The 16,560-nt window shown below is 43.2% G+C and overlaps 1 protein-coding gene across 3 annotated transcripts in view; it reads right to left on the bottom strand.

Annotated features, from left to right (window-relative positions):
• LOC124623200 (outer dense fiber protein 3) overlaps positions 1 to 15,798 on the bottom strand; it is a 109,669-nt gene extending 93,871 nt beyond the window's left edge. For all 3 annotated transcript variants that reach the window (XM_047149014.1, XM_047149013.1, XM_047149012.1), the window contains exon 1: positions 15,708 to 15,798. The gene's annotated coding sequence lies outside the window, so the exon portion shown is untranslated. The remainder of the gene's footprint in view (positions 1 to 15,707) is intronic.
• Between the last annotated feature and the right edge of the window lie 762 nt (positions 15,799 to 16,560).

Below are 16,560 nucleotides of genomic sequence, written 5' to 3' on the forward strand. Positions count from 1 at the left end.
AATTCGGAAATCGTTAGGGAATTCAATGTTCCGAGGTCCAGAGTGTGCTGAGAATGCCACATTTCAGGTATTACCGCCCACCACGGACAACGCAATGGCCGACGGCATTCACTTAACGACCAGCGGCGTTTGCGTAGAGTTGTCAGTGCAGAGTGAAATAACAGCAGAAATCAATGTGGGGCGTACGATGAACATGTCCGTTAGGCCAGTTCTGCGAAATTTCGGTTTAAGGAGCTATGTCAGAAGACGACGGATGCAAGTGCCCTTGCTAACAGCACGGCATAGTCTGCAGCGCCACCCTGGTATCGTGACCGTATCGGTTGGACCCTAGACGACTGGAAAACCATACCCTGGTGGGACGAGTCCACATTTCAGCTGGTAACAGGCCGGGCGTTGTGGCCGAGCGGTTCTAGGCGCTTCAGTCCGGAACCACGCGGCTGCTACGGTCGCAGGTATGAATCCCTGCTTCGGGCATGGATGTGTGTGATGTCCTTAGGTTAGTTACGTTTCAGTAGTTCTAAGTCTAGGGGACTGATGACCTCAGATGTTAAGTCTCATAGTGCTTAGAGCCATTTGAACCATCAGCTGGTAACATCTGATGGTAGGGCTCGAGTGTGGCGCAGATCCCCCGAATCTACGGACGCAAATTGTCAACAACGCACTATGCAGGACGGTGGTGGCTTCATAATTGTGGTGGGCTGTGTTTACGTGGAATGGACTGAGACCTCTGGTCCAAATGAAACGATCATTGACCATTGGTAGTCATTCACGGATATCATGTTTCCAAACACGATGGAATTTTTATGGATGACAACGCGCCGTGTCTCCGGACCACAATTGTTCACCATTGGTTTGAAGAACATTTTGGACAATTCGAAAGCCCGCCATAAATCCCTTAGCATTTATGGGAGATAATCGAGAGGTCAATTCACGCACAAAATCCTGCATTGGCAACACTTTCGCAATTATGGACGGCTATAGAGGCGCATGGCTCAATATTTCCGCAGGGGGCTACCATGTACATCTACATTTATACTCCGCAAGCCACCCAACGTTTTGTGGCGAATGGCACTTTACGTGCCACTGTCATTACCTCCCTTTCCTGTTACAATCGCGTATGGTTCGCGGGAAGAACGACTGCCGGAAAGCCTCCGTGCGCGCTCGAATCTCTCTAATTTTACATTCGTGATCTCCTCGGGAGGTATAAGTAGGGGGAAGCAATATATTCGATACCTCATCCAGAAACGCACCCTCTCGAAACCTGGCGAGCAAGCATCACCGCGATGCAGAGCGTCTCTCTTGCAGAGTCTGCCACTTGAGTTTGCTAAATATCTCCGTAACGCCATCACGCTTACCAAATGACCCTGAGACGAAACGCGCCGCTCTTCTTTGGATCTTCTCTATCTCCTCTGTCCCACACTGATGACCAATACTCAAGTATAGGTCGAACGAGTGTTTTGGAAGCCACCTCCTTTGATGATGGGCTGCATTTTCTAAGGACTCTCCCAATGAATCTCAACCTGACACCCGCCTTACCAACAATTAATTTTATATTGTCACCATCTTCATCGAGTCGTTAAGTTCATGCCACGGCCAGTTGCTGCACTACCCCGGATAAAAGGATGCCCGACGCGATATTAAGAGGTATCGCACGACACTTGTCGCCGTAGTTACTGCCGACTTTTTTTCTACCAAATCACTCATGATTTTCAACTCTGTAAGTGAGATGAGAGCACAACAGCGAGGTAGGATAGTTCTGCAAACAGGTATTCTTAGAGACTGCGTCCGCTTTATAATCGCCTCCAAACCCCACATCTCGTTGTGCCCAACATCAACAATCCTTCCCATAGGTTTGGGGGCTTCAAGAGAGAGTCACTGTTATTCCTGGACTGTCTACCCTGTTCCCCTATGGAGTGAGGTGACCGAGACTTGTGCTCGGGGAAGACTGCGGCCTGTGCCTGAATTCGCCGCGCCACGATAGAGAAAGAACGCTTCCCGCGCAACCCTTTCCCTGTGCTGGGCTGCGGGCTGCGCTTTCGTGACTGCCGGCGCTCAGTCAATAGCGAGCCTGCCGCGCCGTCGCGTAATTCTCCGCCGCTTCCGTGTAAGCGAGCGAGCGCCGTACTGCTAGAAAACTCCTCGTGCAGTTAGCTGTTAACACAGAAAGGACCAGAATTTACTCTTAAAGGAAGTTAGCTGCCAGCGTATCATGTTACGGACTTTATTGAATATCTTTCAAAAATGAGCCTAAAAAGAATACACGATTTCGTGACGTTTTATTTTTTATTTCATATGCGTGATAGTCCTATATTTGGAGAACAAGATAGAATAGAGTTTAACGTTTCGTCGAGTTCTGTCATGATGGAATACAACCTCAGTCGAGTGAGGAGGGGACAAGAAATAGGACACTGCCTTTGGAGAAGGGCTTATTTATTTTATTTTATCTACCGTATGGCGCACACGGTATTACAATATACTAAAAACATCGTTTATAATGTGCAAAAAAAAAGATGGATCTGAGCACTATGGGACTTAACATCTGAGGTCATCAGTCCCCTAGAACTTAGAACTACATAAACCTAACTAATCTAGGGACGTCACACACACCCATGCCCGAGGCAGGATTCGAACCTGCGACCGTAGCAGTCCCACGGTTCCTGACCGCAGCGCCAGAACCGCACGGCCACCGCGGCCGGCGAAGTTCAGGATCGCTCATGATATTCTTGTATGGGAGGAGCTAAATTACTGCAATATAGTGGAGTAGACCTGAAGCGATCAGTAACCATCAATTTCTGTATGTATCTTCTCCATTTTGGGTTTATTCACCTATCTACTACTTTAGTAGTAAATTTTAGCCGGCCCGTATGGCCGAGCGGTTCTAGGCGCTTCAGTCTGGAAGCGCGCGACCGCTACGGTGGCAGGTTCGAATCCTGCCTCGGGCATGGATGTGTGTGATGTCCTTAGGTTAGTTAGGTTTAAGTGGTTCTAAGTTCTAGTGGACTGATCACCTCAGATGTTAAGTCCAATAGTGCTCAGAGCCATTTGAACCATTTATTTCGTAAATTTTGTGCTAAACAGGCTGACTGTTCTATTTAGCATTTCTTCCCCACCGCTCTTATCTTCAATTGTGAACCTTATCATTGATACCTATTCGCCTTAAACTTTCACTCCCATTCTGAAATTCTGTTTCCGTTCCCTCTTCGCTTCTTATACATACGAGCTTCACAAACATTCGGAAGCAGTTTCCCTACATTACACGTTTCTTAACATGATCTGAAGGTTGTATATATTTTCCGCAACATGCTAATAAATCTTGCTGTACTGTTATCATATATGTTTATTTTTGACGAGATTCGAGCCACTGCTGCTTATCTTTAGTCATAAAACTTAGTCGGCCGTTGTGGCCGAGCGGTTCTAGGCGCTTCAGTCCGGAACCGCGCTGCTACTACGGTCGCAGGTTCGAATCCAGCCTCGGGCAAGGATGTGTGTGTTGTCTTTAGGTTAGTTAAGTTTAAGTAGTTCTAAATCTAGGGAACTGAAACCTCAGATGTTAAGACCCGTAGTGCTTAGAGCCATTTGTTGAATAAAACTTAGTTCTTATTTATACAAACAAAAGAGTATAAAATAATTTTTGGGATACATAGCAACTAAGGATTCAGATTGCCTGTTCGATACATGTAAATTAACGCCAGAGTCGAAACACGTAGATAGGAAACAAATATGAAAAATAATATAACGACATTCATTGCTTTTGAAATATGTATGTAACCTACATTATAGCAGACTCTAATGGGATCTTTATTGGCAATACGACAGATAATTACATGAACTTTTCGTTACTCCTTTGTTCGGAAGTCTTTCAGGATTTCACGGGTCGTAATTAATAAAGGAAGAACTTATCGTGCCAGATGGTGATAGTTTAAAGGCTAAAGCAAACAAAGCGGCCGGTGACTATTTCCGTGTGGCACAGTCGTAAGAATTGCTGGCACGTTGCTGCTGCAAGGCATCCTCACGTTGCCGATGGTTGTCTGCCGCCAGCATCCGTGGCGGGCCCCGGACGGCGGTGACGTCACTTGGAGGTCAGGCACCGCCGCTGCTAACCAGCTCTCGCCAGCGGCCTCTTGGCGGACCCGTTACCCGGTCGGAACAGCGACGCGACTGGATTTTCGCACTTGCCCGTCTTCAGCACGGCCAGTTCGTAATATTAGAAACTATGGGGACTGTGAACGGAGCTGCAGCCACCTCCATAGCCGTGCTCACGAACCAACTTTACTGCAGCGGCGCTCGATCTGGAGTCATCCGCTTCGAATACCAGTGGTGGAAGTAATTATCATCGGAGTTTGGCCAATAATGGAACGGGAGATGGTGGCGTATAGTTACTGATCACAGTTGTTCTGCGTTAAGTTCCCAAACTCTTAGCAGTGTATTACGAAGTGACAGCATGCGGTACCGCAAAGTGTGATCCGCTGCGAACGTATAAATTGACGGGACCCTGGTTCTAATTCCAGAGCCAGCACCGGATTTCATCCATTCTCTTCTCTCTCGTTATCGACAACTCATATATTACACTAAACTCTTAATAGAGGGGAGGGGGCGGAAGAGCAGCAAGGTTTAGCGTCCAGTCGATGACAAGGTCAATAGAGACAGACCGCAAGCTCAGACTGGACAAGGGCGAAGAGAAAAATTAGCTGTGTTCTTTTCAGAAGTAGCATCTCAGCATCCATCGTTCACAATTCAGGGAAAGCAAGTATCTAAATCTGAATGCCCGGAACAAGATTTGAGCCCTGCTCATCCTGAAGAGCCGGCCGCGGTGGCCGTGCGGTTCTAGGCGCTGCAGTCCGGAGCCGTGAGGCTGCTACGATCGCAGGATCGAATCCTGCCTCGGGCATGGATGTGTGTGATGTCCTTAGGTTAGTTAGGTTTAAGTAGTTTTAAGTTCTAGGGGACTGATGACCTCAGATGTTAAGTCCCATAGTGCTCAGAGCCATTTGAACCATTTCATCCTGAACGCGATACCAGGCCGTTAACTAACACACCTCGTTCGGTGCTAAAGACTCCAATCTCATCACTCTTCCACGCTTAATGCCCCCGACAGAGAAGCTGCTGAGACGTCTTCATCTAGAGCCGCATTCGGGCAAGACGGGAGCTGTATAAAATTATTATTACAGCGACTGTATACAAAGTGCGTATCACGGAATCATTTATTTCGTTATCTGCACGATATGTGTGATTTCAGTGAATGAAGAAAGTATGCTTTACAAACATGATGTATAAGTAATGTGTAAAATATGAATTCCATAACAACTATAAAACATATAAGGGAATGCCAACGAATTTTTTATGTCAAAACTCTTACAGCTTTCTAAATAAAACAAACGCTATTAATATTCTACATCATTATTCTTCATGTCTACATATTAATTTCTCGTCTAGCTACCCTCGGAACGAACCTATTTCTCCCAACGAGAAACCGGTTTGTTGATACTGTCACTGTAGAATGTTTGACCGTGTTGAAGGATCCACAACCTCACATCTGCTTTCACCGCCCATCACTATCAAAGTGACGTTGTCGAAAGTGTTTCGGAGGCAGATGAAAATTGGATCGGGCCACGTCTGGATTGCTTGGAGGATGATCGGTGACAGAGAACCCAAGGTGTTGAATTATTGCAGATGTTGCAGTGTTCGCGTACGGTCTGGCATTGTAACGTTATCAAGCTGAAGGAGAGAGTGCTCAATGTGTGGAGGAACTGTTCGAATCCGAAACTCGATTACAACTCGCTTTTTTTCATGCACCGACATAGTTATATGACATCGCGTCACGTTTCACGCTAAAATTCGGAGCCCTATGGCGCCAGAGGGCTGCAAATATGTAGACATGTAGAAGAAGCATGCCAACATTTTTTTTTATTAAAATATCTTTAAGAGGCGTCACTTAAAAAATTCGGAGGCATTTCATTAGAGCACACCCTTGTAAAATTAAAACTGGAGAAGATGACATTACCTGAATAATCCGTCGGTGCTTGACAGATCATGACAACAATGCTAAATAGGAAACACTACCCAGATAATTTTGCAAAATATTTCTTATTTAGTCATGTACCACCCCTTGTGAGCTGAAGAAGCCGAAAAGCGCATCGTGACTAAATCAATAATATTTTGCGGAATATCACGAAACTGCTACCTATTTAATACCGAAGAAGATAAGCTTAATGATTATTTTATTTTTAACTAAGACCCTTGGAATCATAATAAACTATATCATTTACTGATGATTCTTCCCAGTTATTACTGTTCAAATTCCATGAATGTCACATGTATCTGGCAACCAGCGTTTTATGTTCATTTCCAGAAAACAAGGTATGACGAAGAAAAAAGAACAACTACTATCTTAATTCTCATTCTGATTACATTTGAATTTCGATGACGATACGATAAGCTGACTATTCCACGAGAAATACTCCACAGGAGGTGAAAACAAATATTCAGATATATCGGTTAATCTAATCGCTGTATAGACCACGTGAATTCTGCTTTAATATCACCATTCTAGAATTTAGTACACCTTCTGTATAGATGATGGTTTTGCTCTACGCAAACAGCCGCATCTACTAATTAAAGACGGTTTTCAAGATACATGTGGATGCAAAGCCATTTCCTGACTCACATATTTCCTTTCAAAAGGAACCTGAACCGATACTTCTTTAATAAAATATACTAACCTAAGATTGTAAATGGACTGCTGGAATTAATTTTGCAGATATTAGTTGCAAGACAGCTAGAATGACAAAATTCAACCATGTCATACACTTAACTGCGGAAAATGTAAATATTCACATGCATTCGTAATCTCCTTACTGTCATTGGTGAGTAGTGTACTGCTAATGATTGATTACTTTTTTAACGAATATCCGCTTTCAGTAACACCCATGTTTTCATTTTACACTATGCAATATATTAATTGTAGACGTTGCCTTGTGGTATTACAGTGTGCGGTTGCCCATTTATTCTGTGAATAAACACGCCTGTAGCTCACATATTGCACGAATAGACAAGTTTGTTTGTACACTAAAAATTGCACTCAGTACAATGCAACACTAAAAAAAAGATTGTAAAGATCAATATGGTAATTACATCCACTTAACTGACTCTGTATGTGGTTGTATGACATTAGAAATTCATACCACCGTGTATTATTAATGCCTAGTAGTACAATGGATACTCACTGTACGGTAAATCATAATCATATCAAAGACTGTTTAAGGTGTCAGTGTCAGAGTCATTTGGCCAGAGATCCATAGTTTAAAAACTGGAAACTTCCAAATAATGTCTGAGGACCCGACCACTGAAAGTAACTCATAACATTTCAGTAGGGAAATATTTTCCATCTGGAAGGAACATATTACCGAAACTGGTGCAACTGCTGTGACTGTTGAAGTATATTTGTTCACTGAGTACACGTATCGTCGGTGAATTTCATTTTGTGTCAGTACATCTGACAGGGTAGTCCGGGTTTATTATTACGGCTAGACACGAATGTGATTGGAAGCAAACATCAGAGCAGTCAATCAGTGAATGCATACGCAAAAATCCACTTACAGAAAATATCTGAAGAAACCGAAAACTTTCGCTGAAAAATATTTCCTGCATATCTCTTTAGAGAACAAATGGTCTCCTTCAACAACTTTTAATTTTCGAAGTGCGTAACATTTTCAACGTGAAATACAAAGTAAATCATTTAATTTTGACTGGCTGTTTCCCTCAAATTATAAGGAAACACACAATCCTTAAGCATCAGTCCCGCTTGTGGTCTGTTCAATGTTAGTGGCATATTTTAAATGTTCATTCAAATGTCGTTGCTTTATTTCCATCTTTTCGTCACCAAGTGTGTTCTATATGTCTCTAAGTGGATGCAGCCTCACTAGATTGCGAATACACAGTTCAGCAAACTTGAGTGCCCAGAATCTGAAACTGAATTAAAATGCTGTAAGGGCCGAAAGTCGATTTTCATTAAGATCTTATGAGTGTGTCACAGTCACGATATCGAAAAATTGAAATTAGTAATAATAACTTGCAGAAGCAAAAAGTCACAGTGAAATTGATCTGAAGTAGTCTGAACTAAATTTATCCTCCACCGGTGACTCTTAAATCCAGGGAAACATTAAGCCTTCAAAACTTGCAGTATGTACCAAGAGAATCACATACACCGTGAAAACTTTTATCGTTTTGTCAGTTATTTAGGGTGCTTGAAAATCCATTTATCATGATTCCAAAAAGAATTTATTTTCGGTGTAATGATAGTGTACGAGACACTAAAAAGACAGTGAGCAGAGTGATGGGAAAGTCGAAAAGATTTTTGAAACTCGACGGAAAAACTAATAGTGAAATAGCTGAAAAGCAGTGACATAAGAATTTAGATTTAACTGGTGCAAATATATCACTTGTTGTTTTCTCAGATTTTATGCGGATTTTGAAAATGGTTCAAATGGCTCTGAGCACTATGGGATTTAACTTCTGAGGTCAGTCCCCTATAACTTAGAACTGCTGAAACCTAACTAACCTAAGGACATCACACACATCCATGTCCGAGGCAGGATTCGAACCTGCGACCGTAGCGGTCGCGCGGTTCCAGACTGTAGCGCCTAGAACCGCTCGGCCGCTCTGGCCGGCTATGCAGATTTTACTTCGCTTGTTTTCATATAAGATTCAAATTAAGACATTGGGTAGTTCTCACAATGCACCGACATATTCCCTTCGGATTCTCAGTGCAAAAAATTATCATGGGGGAATACTGGACTGCAAACTTCGATGGTCTATTGTTGACTATGTACTAGTGTTTGCTCCTTGCTACGAATAACGATTACTGGCGAACCAGTTCCATAATATCAATAACTTTCAATACTACGTTTATAGTAGTACTGCGCTATTTTTAAGAGTATATCTCTTCAGCTGGAGTGCCTATGCATCAGTGTGATCATGCAAGAGTACGTTGAAATGGAACATGGAATATGGAACATCACTCTGGGGGCTTTCGAAACGCAATAGTTTGCTTGTATACAGCTATTTTAATGGTTCTTTAAGCAAACATATGAGTGTTTATCATATATACTGTCTTCAAAGCCGGCCGAAGTGGCTGTGCGGTTAAAGGCGCTGCAGTCTGGAAGCGCAAGACCGCTACGGTCGCAGGTTCGAATCCTGCCTCGGGCATGGATGTTTGTGATGTCCTTAGGTTAGTTAGGTTTAACTAGTTCTAAGTTCTAGGGGACTACTGACCTCAGCAGTTGAGTCCCATAGTGCTCAGAGCCATTTGAACCATTTGAACTGTCTTCAAAATTCCTCTGAGTTTAATAAATAATCAATGTGAACCCAGAGAAACTACCAGAAAGTCATTCACCAGAAGCATGGCCTTGGTGTATATGATTAAGCACCTTTGAAGATCTCCGGCACGTTCTGAGCCTCTTCCCAGTGAACTACATAATTTTGGATGTCCTCCTTGTAAAAGTTGTAGAGCGCGCATTTTGACTGTCTTCTCTCATATCATTTCAACAATGCCTAGAGATTCAGATCCGTTCCGCATGTTTTCATGTTTTCAATTCAGTTCTGCATGATACAAAAAGTAGTAGCGCCAGTTGTCCCGAGATTCACTCAACGTCAAAAAGTGAATTGGGTAATAATCTGCTGCATACAGATGCAAAAAGTTACACAGTTATGGTGCAGATTATACCTACATAGCCGGATCAGTATCTTTTCCCCATTCGTGAAATGAGTAATGCGATGCATTGCGTATAATTTTGAAGGAGCCTTACAAGTGAAATTCGTACCGTATTACATAACAAATATTGAGGTAGAAGTTTATGGATCGTCTTATCGAATTACTTATTTTACAATATATTAATATTTGTTTTCGTTTTCATCTTTACACTGTTAACAAAATCTTCTTTCCCACAAACGTTGCCTCCTAAAAAGGAGCACAAACGACAAGGAACAATCTCGTGGAGGCAATTCTGAAAAATATCGAAGCTGATCTCAAAATCCCTCGGCATTTTAGAAAAGCCTTTCGCAGAGGAAGAAATCAATAATAGTCTTTATATTATAGCACTTATACGCTAGATTTTACATGCTAAAAGTAAATTGAAGTGTAGGCTGTAAAGTAATGAAGTATATCTTTTCTTACCAAATTACGAAAACTTCGTGTGGCATCAGGCTGTCATAAAGTGACAGAATTTTTTAAATACTAAAATAAGGTTCCTTCTTTTGTGAATGTTGTTAGTTATTAGAAGGTAAACAGTGCAAGCTGTTTAGTTAATAGGAGAACTTAAAATACTAATTTCTTCATACATGAATTAATGAAGCAAGAAGCGCCAATTGCTTTTCGGAGGGTATGAATATCAAAGCGAGATGACACTAATCTAGAGGACTCGTTAGGATAAGAAAAAGGAACTAGTTAACAGAGTTGCTAACCTCCATACTATAGGTACTTTGAGTTCTTGTTCGGCAGAAATTTTATAACTGTTAACTCTAGTAAAACAAATTCCATTGTTGACCGTACAGTCAAGTCTCCTGCTCTGATAGTCGTTTCAGAATGTAGCTTAGCTCGTGATCTTAGCGAAAGATCTTGCCGAGAACCCGAGAAAATTCTGGTCATGCGTAAAGTCACTAAGGCGTCGAAGGGTTCTATTCAGTCATTTGTCGATCGGTTTGGGGTGGCAACAGAAGACGCAAAAGAAAAGCTGAAGTTTTAAATTTCATGTTTAGAAATCATTCACGCAGCACGATAGTACAAACATAAAGTTGTTTGATCGACGTACAGATTCCCGCGTGGAGGACATAGAAATAGGCATCCGTGGCATAGAGAAGCAACTCAAAGTGTTGGAAACAAGTAAGTCGCCAGGTCCAAATGCAGCCCCATTCGGTACTACAGAGTATTCTACGGCGTTGGCCCCTTATTTAGCTTGCATTTATCGCGAGTCCCTCGCGTAGCACAAAATCACAAGTGACTGGTGAAAAGTGCAGCTGACTGCTGCGTATAAGAAAGGTAAAAGAACGGACCCTCATAATTACAGACCAATATCCTTAACATCGGTTTGCCCCAGAATTCTTGAACACATTCTCAGTTCGAATGAAATACATTTCATTGAGACAGGAAAGGTTCTGTAAACAAATCGGCTTCTCTCGCTTAAAACTTTAGCCTTTTTTTTTGTCCCATGATATTCTACAAACCATGGATGGCGGACAACAGCAGATTCCATACTCCTAGATTTCTGGAAAGCGTTTGACACTGTGCCCCACTGCAGACGGTTGACAAAGATCCGGACATACAGATTAGGTTCCCAGATGTGTGAGTAGCTCGAAGACTTTTTAATTAATAGAATCTAATGTGTTGTCCTCCACGGCGAGTGTTCATCAGGGACAAGGGTATCATCAGCACTGCCCCAAGGAAGTGTGATAGGATAGCTCTTATTCACTGTCTACATAGATGAACTGGCAGGCTGGGCGAACAGCAATTTACGGCTGTTTGCTGACGATGCTGTGTTGTACGAGAAGCAGTCGTCATACAGTGACTGTAGGAATATCCAAGATGACTTAGACGGAATTTATCGTTGGTATGATGAATGGCAGCTTGCTTTAAACGTAGGAAAATGTGAGTTAACGCGGGTGAATAGGAAAAACAATCCTGCAACGTTCGAATGCAGCATTATGAGAGTGCTACTTGACACAGTCACGTCTGTTAAAAATCTAGACTCCGTTTTATTCGGCGAATTTTGGGAAATTGTAGCTGATCCATAAGAAGGCCGCATGTATTAGGCTAGTGCGACCAACTCTTGACTAGTGTTCGAGTGTTTGATATTCCCACCAGGTCGAAAGATCGAAGCAGTTCTGAGCCGGGCTGCTACATTTGTTACCAGTAGTTCGAACAGCACACAAGATTCTTCGTGAACTCAAAGGGGAATCCCTGGAGGGAGGACGACGCTGTTTTCGCAAGTATTGCAGAAATTTAGACAATCGGCATTTTACGCTAACTGCAGAACGATTGTACTGCCGCCAACGTACTTTTCGGGGTAAGGACCACGAAGATAAGTCGCGAGAAGTTAGGGCTGGTACGGAGGCTTCCAGGCAGCCGGTTTTCCCTCTTCCATTCGCAAGTGGGACTAGTGGTGGTACAGGGTACCCTCTGCCATTCAGCGTACAATGACTTGCGGTATATAAATGTAGATGTAGATTACGAATGTAGATGTAGATCTATTCTGATCGGCGTCGAAATAGACCTCTCTGTGTTGTCGTAGTTAATCTTTGAACTTTTTAATTCTTTTTTCCAACTTGAAGTACGAAGACTCAATCTACCCCAGAGTGTACTGATCTGACTCTCCAGTACAGAAAAGAACTACTTTAGCCTATCTGCGGTGGTGAAAGGGGGAAAAGTAATTATTCCGTTCCAATATATATACAGTAGCTTTGAAAACGCTGCTCAGAAAATCAGTGGAGATCATTCACTGCAAAAAGGCAGAATTGTTGATTTTCGAAATATTATGTTCGATTAGTTTTCGAGAGTAAAACTTGATAATTGTTAATGATAAGTATGAAACCCTCCTTAATCACAAGCCGCACCGGGCAGCCGCGTGGTCTTGGCCGCCTTGCCACGGTTCGCGCGGTTCCCCCCGTCGGAGGTTCGAGTCCTCCCTCGAGCATGGGTGTGTGTTGTCCTTAGCGAAGTTAGATTAAGTACTGTATAAGCCTAGGGACCGATGACCTCAGCAGTTTGGTCCCTTAGGAACTTACCACAAATTTCCAGAATTTTCTTAATCACACATCCAGTTTGGAGGATCCATCTTCGAGTACACGAAATTTTGACTTATACCTTACTTTTGCATAAATACCAAGCTCGATAGTCCATTGGTAAAGGTAATGGGCTCTCATTCGGCAGAAGCGAATTTTCGTCCAACATCCAGACCTAATGAAACTTCCTGGCAGATTAAAACTGTGTGTCCGACCGAGACTCGAACTCGGGACCTTTGCCTTTCGCGGGCAAGTGCTCTACCATCTGAGCTACCGAAGCACGACTCACGCCCAGTACTCACAGCTTTACTTCTGCCAGTATCTCGTCTCCTACCTTCCAGTTCATTCAGACCTAAGTTATCCGGGCTTTTCTTGAATCGACTAAGGCGTATCGTGAAAGGACACGTTCAATTTCCTTCCCTATACTTTCAAATATGTACTTTTTTTTTTTTTTTTTTACAATTTCGTTTCACGCTGCGTCAGTTTCAGCTCATTGTTGCACACCATGCTCACTACATACAACGGACAGGTAAAATACGATAGGCATAACAGATACATTATCATAGACAACATGGGAATTGTGGGTCTGTCTATTTGTTTATTTATTGCCCAAACTAGTTCAAATGGTTCAAATGGCTCTGAGCACTATGGGACTTAACTTATGAGTCATCAGTCTCCTAGAACGTAGAACTAATTAAACCTAACTAACCTAAGGACATCACACACATCCATGCCCGAGGCGGTTCCAGATTGTAGCGCTTAGAACCGCTCGGCCACTCCGGCCGGCCCCAAACTAGTTCAGCAACAAATATCGGCTTTATCAGTGGGTTCTTTAATTCTTATTTAGTATACGTCACAGCACGGTTTTAAAATTGTTGTCGCTGTTTGCGGCACATTTTTTGTGTTATCCGGTTGCTGTTTTTCTCTGCATACATCATGTCATCTGCATCTGTGTGAGGGGGTTCGTTGGACGTTTTGCAGCTACTTTTATACACAGAAAAACTTAACTTTCGCGCTTCGTTCATAATCCAGAAGTTTTATACGTATGAGAGGAAGTCATAATAGTGATCAGATATTAATTTTGACGTGCCTTGTCAGGCTGGTAGGCATGCAACACTATCCTTTTATTCTTCAACCAGTGCACATTTCATAAAGATGACTATTTCATACGCCGTGCAGGATCATCCTTTGTAAGCCAGGCTACGGAAAAGCTGACAATCCTTGGAATGGTTGCATATACTGTTCTCAGTACAATACCAGCTAAACTACTGCAGAAATGAGCGTCTGATGCAACTTTTACTCATGCATCTGTTCATTTCCCTTTATTACCGTCATTCTGCCAGATTACGGCCTACAGCACGACTTGCTCACGACGAAGTTTTTAAACTGTGTACTGTCATTGTTTTGATATTTACGAATGTATGTCATTGCGTGACTACAGCTAATGATGTTTTCCAATGCATATTCACCGCTTTGTTACATTCTGGACGATCTGAAGATGGTTATAGACAGCAACCGAAACTAGTTATCGTATTGTAATTGTAATAGGAAACTTGTGGTCTAGGCATTAAAGGCTTTTTTACTTTGAAAATTTTTTATTAAATAAATTTTCGTTAGCATGAAGTTACGTAAATAATTTTTTGTTTGTTACAGGTACATGTCTGCATTACCTGTACACAATGAAATCCACTTCCGCACACTACTGCAGCACGCTGATAGAGGAGCCAATGAAAGGCGTTGCAGCCCATTGGTACAGGGGAGTATTTTACGGTAATTAGTTTTCTGTTTTTGATGGAAATCACCGTTTGCAACAATCCATGACCGGCTAGGTCCGAGATTTTCTTTACTCGGGGAATGAGTGTTCCTGTTGTCCTAATCATTTTATCTCATATTCATCACAGAGACGCGTAAGTAGCCATAGTGACGTCAAACAGAGATTCTTGCACCAAGTAGCCAAGAATGCCATACGATCATATCCTTTTACGGCAACACTGTACCATGGTATGACACAGTGTTCGTGTCGCAGACGCTTGCAGTGTGGTCAGAGAAGTCTAACTGAAGGAGAACGAAACGGCGAACCATCTCTCTGTTAAGCACCAGGAAGCGCAAGAGAAATGGAGATCCTAGTGCTCGAAAACCGGCGTATAAAAATCGGGACGACAGTGGAGTAAGTGAAACTCACTCATGAATAAGATTTCAACATCTTGCAGGACATTTTGAACAATGAAAGTGTTCGGCTCCCACTGGATTCAGGGGCCTTTGCCTCACCTCCGTGTTCTCCTGAAATTGAACTCAATGACTTATGTTCTTTCCTTGGTTGAAGTAGCAATTGCCTGACGCTCCATCGCGTGGCTGATCATTATGAACAGTGTTACTTGGCTTCTCGCGATCGTACAGCGCGTAGGGTTTTTGGTATACAAAACTGTGCGTCTCTGACTCTCGTCCCATGACAAACATCACAAAACAGATTACTTTATTCCGTAATTTTTATGTCTAGTTGACGGTAATTTCTTGAACAATCTGCGTTGGTAGATCATCAGATTTCAAACTATATTTAACACTGTTTCTTGCCCTTATTGAATCTGCAATATCAAACCTTATGCATCGCAGGAATCACGTTGAAGTGCTTTGAAAATTGCTGTCTGTCAATTTATGTACCGGATTTTTCACTTCTTGCGGAGCACATAGATAATGTGTGATGTTAAGTGTTTTTACAGCCTTCTATGACATGTAACAGTTCAGAGGCCTACCGCGAACTGGGCCACAGTGGTATCACAATTTACATGCCATCGCTAGAAATAATAAATCTTTCGTAGAGAGGAGTTGGCATGTTGCACTGATTATCGACCCGATTGTAGAGAAATTAAAATCAACCGAATACTGATGGAAACTGGGCAGTTAACGAGCGGCTGTAGATGAGAGGAGAGGCTACTGACCTGGTGCGCTGGGTTGCTGCTGCGCTGGTTCTCCCGCGGTGGCTGAACGTCGACTGACGGTTCTCTGCGCGCCCGCCGCCACAAATACCGGCCGCCGTGTGACGTCATCCGGTGCGGCGCTGTGCCGGCTTTATACAGTATGCAGCGCCGCGCCGGCCAAAGGAACAGCTTGCGAGTATATACCTTCTGGGTGGCGCTCGGTTTCGTTATTTCCGATGTAGTGCAAGTCCCAAACTTCTCTAAATTATTTGCTATTCCTCGAGAGGAAGTTTAATGGCCCATCGGCAGCTGTGTCATTAATGACAGAATCCAGCTTTCTTCCAACATGCGTTCAATACCACATACGAGGCGTGTTCAAAAACTAAGGGGATTTTTTTTAAAGGAACCCATTTATTTCTCGACATCAACATCATCTTCCTCAAAACAGTTCCTAATATACACTCCTGGAAATGGAAAAAAGAACACATTGACACCGGTGTGTCAGACCCACCATACTTGCTCCGGACACTACGAGAGGGCTGTACAAGCAATGATCACACGCACGGCACAGCGGACACACCAGGAACCGCGGTGTTGGCCGTCGAATGGCGCTAGCTGCGCAGCATTTGTGCACCGCCGCCGTCAGTGTCAGCCAGTTTGCCGTGGCATACGGAGCTCCATCGCAGTCTTTAACACTGGTAGCATGCCGCGACAGCGTGGACGTGAACCGTATGTGCAGCTGACGGACTTTGAGCGAGGGCGTATAGTGGGCATGCGGGAGGCCAAGTGGACGTACCGCCGAATTGCTCAACACGTGGGGCGTGAGGTCTCCACAGTACATCGATGTTGTCGCCAGTGGTCGGCGGAAGGTGCA

Source organism: Schistocerca americana, chromosome 7, assembly GCF_021461395.2.
Source record: "Schistocerca americana isolate TAMUIC-IGC-003095 chromosome 7, iqSchAmer2.1, whole genome shotgun sequence".
Taxonomy (NCBI): Eukaryota; Metazoa; Arthropoda; class Insecta; order Orthoptera; family Acrididae; genus Schistocerca; species Schistocerca americana.